The sequence below is a fragment of the Mirounga leonina genome, unplaced genomic scaffold (genome assembly GCF_011800145.1).
Source record: "Mirounga leonina isolate KUSES-001 unplaced genomic scaffold, KU_Mleo_1.0 Mir_127, whole genome shotgun sequence".
NCBI lineage: Eukaryota > Metazoa > Chordata > Mammalia > Carnivora > Phocidae > Mirounga > Mirounga leonina.
This window is the reverse complement of record NW_023270316.1, coordinates 25992746-26004318: the sequence shown is the minus strand read 5'-3', so window position 1 is coordinate 26004318 and position 11573 is coordinate 25992746.

Below are 11573 nucleotides of genomic sequence, written 5' to 3'. Positions count from 1 at the left end.
TAGATAGATAGATGATAGATAGATAGATAGATAGATAGATAGATAGATAGATAGATAGATAGATAAGAAACAAACTTGTAGGCCAATGTCTCTTATTAACTGAGAGGTCAAAATCCGGAATAAAAAGTTAATCAATATAATCCAGTAATTTAAAAGGATAGCCTACATGCCTCAGAATCCTCTCCTAATCTTTCCCAATTTCTCTTCAGCACTGAGGCAATCATTGCTGGAGATTCTTCACAGATGATTTTTATCTATTCTAGAGGATATGACACCATACAATATGCATTTTTTGCTGTCTAACCATTTCATTCACTGTAATGTACTTGAATTCATCCATTTTGTGTCTATCAGGAGTTCATTACTTTTCATTGCCGAGTAGTATTTCCTCATATGTATATATCATTCTCTTGTTAATGGATGTTTGTTTTCTGTCATGATTAGTTATAATGAATAAAGGCACTATGAACATTAAGAAAAAGGAAAATGCTTAGTACACTGCCTGGTCCATAGTGAGGGAAATATAAATGGTAGTGCTTTATATTATTATTATTGTTGTTGTTATTATTCACATATGTATGTATACAATGTGTACCAAAAGAAATATAAAATGCATATATATATTATATGCATATATTTAGTATGCATATATATTATCTATAATACGATAGATATTAAACTTACATGTAACATTGGTAGCTTATTATACTAAAGGAGAATGCCTCAGTTACCTGAGGAAGTTCTGAATGTGGTCTCTGCAGTTATCTCTGATAATCTCAGTGTGGTTAATAAGAAATATTTAGGTACTGAATATTTCTGAGGTATCTAAATTTCTACTGTTAAGATATGGCTAGCTTTGGGATATAGTTCAGTCAATTTAATTGATCAATTATTGGTTGAATAATTGTTTAATCTTTCAAAGCATGGATAATTCAAAAGATAAGATTCAGGAGAGTTTGTTTTAATTATAACTCATAAGTCCCTATTTCTTTCTTTAAGATTAGCGCCCATGGTATAGAAAGAGTTATTTTCAATATATAAATTCAAATCTTCACATTCACAGGAAAAAAAAGATCATCTTTTAATAAGATTTTAGAATCCTATTTAATAGCTAGGATTTTAATCTCCCCAATGACAGTTTAGATACATAATTTCTACTTAAAATCATGTTCACTTTCAGAAAATACTAGTATCAAATGTGTGAAAGCAAAATAATGAGGGAAGAGGAGAAGAAGAAACCTGCTTGGATTTTTTCTGTATTTCCTATTTACTTGTGTCTTTTACATAAATTTCATAATAATTAAACTGTTTTGTGATAACTTATTTTATAACTTTAAATAATGTGTGTAGTCTCTTAAATGGAAAGGGAGCTCTTCTGCTTTTAAAAATATTATTTTCATATTTTTAGCTTTTAAACTATTGGGAAACCCTGTTAATGCAAATCGAGACCCAAGAATGGAAGATCAGAATTTTCTTATATTACTAAAAATGGAGAATATTATGGAATTTTACTGAAATAAATTTATTATGATAATTTAAATAAATTTCACATTTTGAGTCGAATTTAGTTCTAAGCAAGTTGAAAATAGTGAAAATTGTTTCTATAATCACTGCCAACACATATTTAAATTATTTGTTAGTTCATTAAGGAATTTTCCCTTCAGGTAATACAATATTTAATTGGAAAAAGAAATAAGAAATAGTTATTTTAGTCTCAAAATTGGTTCAGTGAAACATTCTTGATTCCTACATAATCTACATGGTAAAATCATCATACATTTGACTGAAAGTAATTTAGGGAAACTTTTTGTTTGAACATGATGAAATAATTTTCTGCCCCTTTCTTAACTGGAAGTGGAAAGAAAAACAAACAAAACTCCTGTTTTCAGATAAAACCTGTCATTGCAAAGAAAAATGTATTAAGTTGAAGTATTTTTAAGTCACTTATTTTTTAAAGCAAAACAAAAAAATCCAGGTTCCTAAACATGCATGAAACAAAGAAAACTGGGAAAATACATCAAGAGTATCACAGAAACAATTAGTAATTGGTAGGAAAGATTAAACAAAAATGTGAAAATAGAGGGATTGGATAAGAGCATGTTTAAAAGGCCATCTGATGCCATGTTCCCTGTCTTACCAGCCAACCTGCTTCTTCCAGAAGCCCAGAACTTTCAAGATGTCCATCTATAGACATTAAACCAAAGACTCTAAATTTAGCAACATTATTCACAAAGAAATGAATAATGGAACCTAGCATACTAACTGTAAGGACTTTGAAACTCCCTTCATCTTTCCAGATCCTTAGAATTGGCAAACATAATTTTCCTGATAGGATTTTGACAAGATTCTACTTAAGGGAAACTTAACCATATAGAGAAGGGACCTAATGATCAGGAGTTCTTCCCAAAAATCTAGTGGCTTTCCTTTCAATAAACTCAGTCATTGAAAGCATCATATATGCAGAGTTTCCAACAAACCTTTTGGGTAATATTAAATATAAAAAGGTAACCAAAAATCACCTACATTTTGAGAAAATCTCCCAATATGAATGAACGATACCCAAAGTTAGCAAACAAACAAAAACACAAAAAAGTAACTCATTGGAAAAACAGAAGTGAAATATCTGGAAACAAGATTAATACCTCTTCATTTTCAGAGAGATAATAGAGCAAATTTTATTTATGACATGGACAAGAAAGTATATGCAAAAAAAATCAGAAATGCAAAGCATAGCTCCTAGAAATTAAAACAAAATTGCTGTTCCTGTTTTTTAAATAACTGTTTTTGGAAGATATATTTTTTTTTTTTTATTTTTTATTTATTTATTTATTTATTTGAGAGAGAGAGAGAATGAGAGACAGAGAGCACGAGAGGGAAGAGGGTCAGAGGGAGAAGCAGACCCCCCCGCTGAGCAGGGAGCCTGATGCGGGACTCGATCCCGGGACTCCAGGATCATGACCTGAGCCGAAGGCAGTCGCTTAACCAACTGAGCCACCCAGGCGCCCGTGGAAGATATATTTTAAAAATATTCCAAAAAGTAGAACCAAAAACATACAGGTACAGTGAAGAAGGGAGAAATTATGGAATTCTAAATAGTAAATCCACATGGTCAACACATAACCTAAAAAATTTAGAATAATAATTTAGGGAAAAGCATGGGAGGGAAATTATTCAAGAAAATAAAATATAGAGGATAATTTTGAACAACTTTCGTCTATAGTAAATTGCTATATATATACTAATCTGGATGTTTAGCACAATTAATTAAAAATAAAATCATAGACATTGCTTTGAGATTCTCATTTCAAGTGTTTTGGATATATACTCAAAAGTGGTATTTCTGGATCACATGGTAGTTCTAATTTTAATTTCTAGAAGAATCTCCATACTGTTTTACATAAGGCTGTACCAATTTATAATTCAAGCAACCATGTAGAAGAGTTCCCTTTTATGCCACATCCTCACCAATACTTGTTATTTTGCTTGTTTTCTGTTTGATCATAGACATTCAGACAGTTGTGAGGTGATACCTCATTGTGGCTTTGATTTGCATTCGCTGATTATTAGTAATACTGAGAATTTTTCATGTACCTCTTGGCTGTTTGTATGTCATCTTTGGAGAAATGTATAACCAAGTTCTTTTTCCATTTTTTAATCAAGTTGTTTTTTGCTAAAAATATATAGTTTTCATTTTCATGTGCCTTTTGGTGTATGATCTTGGATTTAGTGAAGCTGAAGCAGAAAAAATTAATGTCCCCACTATTTATAACAAAATGGCATTCCTTTTACTATTTCTAAGATAATTATATGAAAGTTTAAGCTTTAATGTAATTCAGGAATTCTTAAATATACTTCAAAAATAAATCTTGTTTAATAAAATAATTACTGATTTATAATTATAACTGGTATTTATGGTCCATGCATAGATTTGAGACTCTTAAGGAAATGACATCATGACAATTTTATCCCGTAAATCTTAGAGCAAATAAATATCCAAATATGCAGGAAGAGAACAAGAAATCAATCAAAAGCAAGTTGGTTCATTTAAAGAGAAAAGTAAATAAGTTTCCTTCACATTTAGTTTTGCATGTTTTATGAAGCAAATGAATCCTTAAATTTTTAAGCATGTATGAATGTTGCTTTTGATCTTTGTGTAGTAAACATTTTTATATAAATTATAACTGGCAAAACTAAAGACTTCTCAATTTTTTTTCATGTTTCCAGCTAGCCCACTAGCTAAACTATGTTGTTGCTTACCTTCTTCTTTTAAACAGCTTTACGGAAGTACAGTTGATACACAAAAATGAAAGAAAAAAATCCTACACGTATTTAATATATATAACTTGATGATTTGGGGCATAAGCATGTATCTGTGAAACCATCACCATGATCAGGGTAATAGATATATCCAGCACCTTTAAGTTTCCTTGTGCCTTTTTGTTTTTTATTGTACGTGTGTGTGTGTGTGTGTTTTATTTTTTATTTTATTTTTTTATTTAAATTCAATTAGCCAAGGTATAGTACATCATTAGTTTTTGATATAATGTTCAATGATTCATTAGTTGAGTATAACACCCAATGCTCATCATATCACGTGCCCTCTTTAATAACCATCACCCAGTTAACCCCATCCCCCCACCCTCCTCCCTTTCTGCAACCCTCAGTTTGTTTACAAGACTCAAGAGTCTCATATAGTTTGTCTCCCTCTCTGATTTCTTCCCATTCAGTTTTCCCTCCCTTCCCCTATGTACTTGTTTTTTAAGAACACTTATGTGTTCTACCCTCTGCACTTTGCAACATCATAACTATGTTTACAGCAGCTCTCTAGAACTTTCTCATCTTGCATAACTGAAATTATATACCTACTGAACAAGAACTCATCATTTTTACCTTCTCCCAGCCCCTAGAAACCACCCTGTTATTCTCTGATTCTGTGAATTTGACTGTTCTAGTTACCTTATATAAGTGAAATCATGTAGTTGTTTTGTTTGCAACTGTCTTATGTCACTTAGCCTATGTCCTCAAGGTTCATCCATGTGGTCACAGATGGCAGGATTTCCTTCTTTTTTAAAGGATTTTTATGAATCCTTAGTTTTATGAATATTTTATGAATACTGAATGGATATACCACATTTTCTTTATCCATTCACCAGTGAATGGAAACTTAAGTTGTTTACATATTTTGGCTATTGAGAATAATGCCACAATGAACATGGTAGTACAGATAATCTCTTGAAGATCCTGATTTCATTTTCTTTGGCTATACAGAAATGGGATTGCTGGCTCATATGGTAATTTAACTTAATTTTTAATTTAATTTTTGAGGAACTTCCATACTGTTTTCCATAGCAACTGTGCCACTTGTGGTTTAGATTTGCATTTCCCTGATGATTAATGATGTTCAGCAACTCTTTATATACTTTCTGGCCATTTGTATGTTTTCTTTAGACAAATATCTACTAAAGTCCATTTTTCATTTTATAATCATGTATTTTTCTTTCTGCTTAATAAGAAGTTTTTTTTTAAAATATATTTTGGATATTAGCCCCTTATCAGATACATGTTTTGTAAACATTTATTCCTATTCCATGGGTTTCCTTTTTGCTATTAAAATGTTGTAGTACTTAAGCAGCTTTAAGACCTAGCAGTTAGGTGTAGTAAGCTCACTTAAAAGTCCTCTATCAAAATGAAATTTGCATGAAGGACTAGGAACTTGTTATTGGTTTAAATACATAGTACCCAATTATTTCCAGTTCCAAAACATATCTCATCCTAAGGTACAGTTGAAAAGACTCAAATTTAGAGAGTTTGGATAGCTTCCAACTGTCATTTAAATAAGTGATGGAAATATGGATTGAACAATAAATCATAAATCTCCCTGACTGGTGAAATTTTCTCAATACTTAAACTAATGTAATGAATAATTATAAATTATGGCTTACGGTCTGTGATTTGTGGCCCCAATTTGAATAGAACCACAACAACATTCATGATAATGAAAAAGTCATAGGAACTGTTCTTAGGGTATGAGAGTTTCAAGAATTCACTTTACAATCACAGAAACAATTTTTAAAATTTTAATTTCTTTGAAAGCCTCTTGACCTTTTTATGAAACAAGATGTTTAACTTCAAGTCTCATGTCATAGGCTCATTTTAAATTGGCAAATTTTGAATTGTTTAAGATATATAATAATAAATAGGTAAGATATTTTTAGCAGAAATCACATTTATACAGTAAAATGATTCATAAAGCCAACTGGTGTATAAGTGGCCAGCTTAGATCTGATTCATTTTGAATTTTCTGAACATTTTCAGGTGATGAAAATTTTGATTCATCCCATTTTTGACACAGACCATACATTTCATTATAAGCAAAATCTGTGAGATGGGCCTTCATATGAATAAGTTTCACTTTGACTTCATTTTTCTTTTCTTTTTTCTTTTATTATGATATGTTAATCACCATACATTACATCATTAGTTTTGATGTAGTGTTCCATGATTCATTGTTTGCATATAATACCCAGTGCTCCATGCAGTACGTGCCCTCTTTAATACCCATCACCAGGCTAACCCATCCCCCTCCCTCCTCCCCTCTAGAACTCTCAGTTTGTTTCTCAGAGTCCATAGTCTCTCATGGTTCGTCTCCCCCTCCAATTTCCCCCCTTCATTCTTCCCTTCCTGCTATCTTCTTTTTTTTTTTTTTTTTAACATATAATGTATTATTTGTTTCAGAGGTACAGGTCTGTGATTCAACAGTCTTAACACAGTTCACAGTGCTCATCATAGCACATACCCTCCCCAATGTCCATCACCCAGCCACCCCATCCCTCCCACCCCCGACCACTCCAGCAACCCTCAGCTTGTTTCCTGAGATTAAGAATTCCTCATATCAGTGAGGTCATATGATACATACCTTTCTCTGATTGACTTATTTCGCTCAGCATAATACCCTCCAGTTTCATTCACATCGTTGCAAATGGCAAGATTCCATTCCTTTTGATGGCTGCATAATATTCCATTGTATATATACACCACATCTTCTTTATCCATTCATCTGTCGATGGACATCTTGGCTCTTTCCACAGTTTGGCTATTGTGGACATTGCTGCTATAAGCATCGGGGTGCACGTACCCCTTCGGATCACTACATTTGTATCTTTGGGGTAAATACCCAGTAGTGCAATTGCTGGGTCATATGGTAACTCTATTTTCAACTTTTTGAGGAACCTCCATACAGTTTTCCAGAGTGGCTGCACCAGCTTGCATTCCCACCAACAGTGTAGGAGGGTTCCCCTTTCTCTGCATCCTCGCCAACATCTGTCATTTCCTGACTTGTTAATTTTAGCCATTCTGACTGGCAAATGACATATCAGATAAAAGGTAGTATCCAAAATCTATAAAGAACTTATCAAACTCAACACCCAAAGAACAAATGATCCATTCAAGAAATGGGCAGAAGACATGAACAGACATTTTTCCAAAAAGACATCCAAATGGCCAACAGACACATTAAAAAGTGCTCAACATCACTCGACATCAGGGAAATCCAAATCAAAACCTCAATGAGATACCACCTCACACCAGTCAGAATGGTTAACATTTTTATTTTCTACTGAGTTTCAGGCATTGAGTTAAGGAAAGTTTCCACTACCAATAAAATAGCTAGGAACTGAAGAGTTATACTTCATTTTAGTGGGTAAAGATTTAGTATCCTGAATTGTATGTGGCTTGAATTATAATTAAGTGAAATAAATTAAAATTCACTTTTTTAGGGAAACCTAGTGAAGGAAGGAAGAAAAAACTTAAGAGTGCCTGATTACAAGAATTTTTATGTTTTCATCTAAAGGCAAGAACAGATCAGAATTAATGACCCCAAACCCAGATCAAACAAGTCTGAGACAGGACTGAACCTGATTATAAAACAAATTGTCAAAAAAGGTAATTAAGTAAGGAGAAAAATTTCTCAGAGTTAGTCTGGAATAACGACCTTAAAATTTTTTTATGTTACTTTCAAATGATTCACTAAGCTACAGCAGAGCACTTCTGTATGAATATAATTGATCATCCTGAAAGGATGATAGCAATGCCATCTTCAATATGTGTGTATTAGTAGTATAGTAAGTATATAAATATTTATTGAAATAAATTTATAATTAGTGGTATTTTTAATCTTTCCTGAAATTAGTTAGAACTTAGAGGATCCATTAAAATAATCAGAATATGATAAATTGTGAAGGATAAAATTAAGTGGTAACACTTTACTTTTCAAATAATATCATTTGAATCTTATTTCTTTTTCTGATTGCAGAGACTTAAAGAGATTTTTCTTTGTTTTCTTTTTTATTTTTTTAATTTTGTTTTGTATTTGGTGACTAGATAGGGTTTTTAATCTCCTAGGAAAAATTAAAAGAATTAGTCATTTAAGACAATAAAAATAGCATGGTTTCTACTCAGAGAGTGTCCCCAAGTAATTATTCTTGCACAATACTGTTTTCTTCAAGGCAGTGAGAATTCTATAATTGATGATTTGGGTAGAGAATTATTATGTACTAATAACAGTGCATGGCCTATTACCATGTGATATCTCCTGCTGCTTTATAATTAGCTCTGTGCATGGTTTGGACAAGTGGCTGTCTACTTTACGGACTGTTCACCAGGTAGACTCTAACGGCTCCTTGGGAGCCAATTAGCTGGGCCTGTCAAGGCCAATTTCAGCAATGTTTAATTTGTGGATTATTAGCCAAAAGCTGTAATTGTGGCAAACATATAGAAGAGTTGATGTGATAGAAAATAATATCCACTTCGACAATATAAATTCTTTTCCATTCATGTTTGTTCATTATTATAACAAAGAATTATTGCTTAGAAGTCTTAAGATTCTGAAATTGCTGGAGTGTTTAGCTATACAATGAGTAATAAACAACAATTCTTATTTTTAGGATAGAATCTTAATTTTGAATGAAAATAAGGGAGCAAAGGGAAGTGAGGCTTCATTTGTCCTTTTGCAAAGACAATAATAACAATACTTGTTAGATATATTAACAGTTTTTTTAAGAATTGAATCCATGACAAAGCAAGCAGCATGAATATGTCATGTTTCATAATGTATTTTTGTTGTTTTGTTCGTTTTATTTCAAGACCAACATTTTCCACAAATTCGGGGTCATTCTGTATGAATGTTAGACCTAAATTTTGCACAAGGCTGCACTAGTAGAATCTGGCAATTATGTACATAAAACAAATATTTTATCAACCCCTTTCTTTTCTAACAGCAAGAAACTGATCCATGAATGTTCTCTGTCTTCCTCTTTATGTTACAAATGGAGAGAGGACATACCCACAAACCAGACACCACTCTACTCATAGGGAGAATATTAACACCTACATGATGTGAATTAAGAGGTGACACAAAAGTCGGCCAGCATCAAAAATCCTATATCAAAAATCACCACATCTAAAATCTCCAATATTGGACCAATTTACAGAATAAAATATTGTCTTAGAATGTTGCCGATGGATGCAAAGTAGAGATAGTATGCAGGCAATTTCCTAAAGGCATTGTTGCGTATTTTAAAAGAAAATGGTTAAACTGTTGACTAGTTAATATGTAAAGGTCAGCTATAGTATTACTGAAGTTATAGAGAAGTCTATCCATGTCAAATATAAACCAAATGAGTGATGATACATATTTACATATAAAGTAGTCAAAATATGGGTTTTGGAATGCCTGGGTGGCTCAGTTGGATAAGCATCTGCCTTTGGCTCAGGTCATGATCCCAGGGTCCTGGGATTGAGTCCCGCATTGGGCTCCTTGCTCAGTGAGGAGCCTCCTTCTCCCTCTGCCACTCTCCCTGCTTGTGCACTCGCTCTCAAGCTCTCTCTCTCTCTCGTTCTCTCTGACAAATAAATAAATAAAATCTTTTTTAAAAATGTGGGTTTTTTTATAGCACTCATTCTGTAAATTACTGAAATTGTCAAATTACTATACTTTAATAATTAGAATCTTATCTAAGAAGTTTCTTACAGTAATTTGTTTATTGTAAACTAAATTTCTGCAAATAAGAAGACAAATTTCATTTGTTTAACCATCTTCTACATTGCCAGACAGCATGATTATTTTTGACAAAGTCATATATCATTTTTCATTTTTCTCTAAAAGACATTTATAAATAGTACCATGAATTTCATAAAATTCAATAGTGACCGCATAATTTTTCTTGGAAATATTCCAAGAATTTTCCTTCAACTGTCTCATTCTTTCATTTTTTTTTTTTTAAGATTTTATTTATTTACTTGACAGAGAGAGACACAGTGAGAGCAGGATCACAAGCAGGGGAAGAGGGAGAGGGAGAAACAGACTTCCCGCGGAGCAGGGAGCCCGATGCGGGGCTCGATCCCAGGACCCTGGGATCATGACCTGAGCCGAAGGCAGACGCTTAACGACTGAGCCACCCAGGCGCCCCTCATTCTTTCATTTCTTAAATAATAATTTTTTAAAAGAATTATGATGTAGTAGTGTTATATCTAGAACACAGTTTTTTAAGTATTAATTTTGGCTATACACAAAATAGAGAAGACAATGCAAGTGCGTGTCAATCATATAAATTGTATTATGTTTGTATAATTCTGTTTGGAGTTAAATAAAAATTATCAATGTTTGCTTGTTACCATTTAGACATGTCACAAAACAATATTTCTTAAAAGATAATACCCCAATTAAAATAATACCAATTTTTGTCATTGTGTATTATTCTGGCTATATGAATTTAATTTTATAGAAGGAATTATAATGTATGGATTTTGAACTTCAAAATTATTTAAGCCAATTACATTTATTAAAATATTTTGTGGACAAAAGCCAAAATATAAATTAATAGTGATAAATTGCATTTCATTATTATCCTATGTTTGGATTTCAGTAAAGTTATTAAAATGGTAATAACTAGAAAACAATGTTGTGTTATTAAGATGTTAACAAAGATTAAGGAGTATACCTGAATTGCAACTTTAATACTATTAATTTATTAGTTTAAGACATGATGCATCAAGATATGCAATATGCTGGTCCACAAAGCAAAACTGCTTGAATTGCAAAGAACTAAAAGCATGCGTAAGGTATACTTCAGCATTTAACAACAAGAAGATATCTAGAAAATCCCAGATAACTTGGAAATTAAGAATCACATTTCTACACAAACCATGGGATTAAAAAGATATCAAGAAAAATTAAAACAAAAACATTGAAACCATTGAATTATAATAAAATTATATAAATGGATGTTATAAGCTAAACATCAATAGAAACCTATTGCACTAAAACTATAATACTAGAAAATGATTGAATCAACAATCTTAGCTTCTACCTTAAGAAGTCAGTAAAGAGCAAATTAAACACCAAATAAATAGAGGAGGGGAAACAAAAATTAAAGCAGAAATCAGTGAACCAAAATTAACAAACCCCTAAATTTGTTCTTTGAAAGGTTAATCATGTTGATTAGTCCCTAGTAAGGTCAATAAGAAAATATTACATGTAACTTTTTGTCAAAAACATTCAACAATTCAAATTCAAC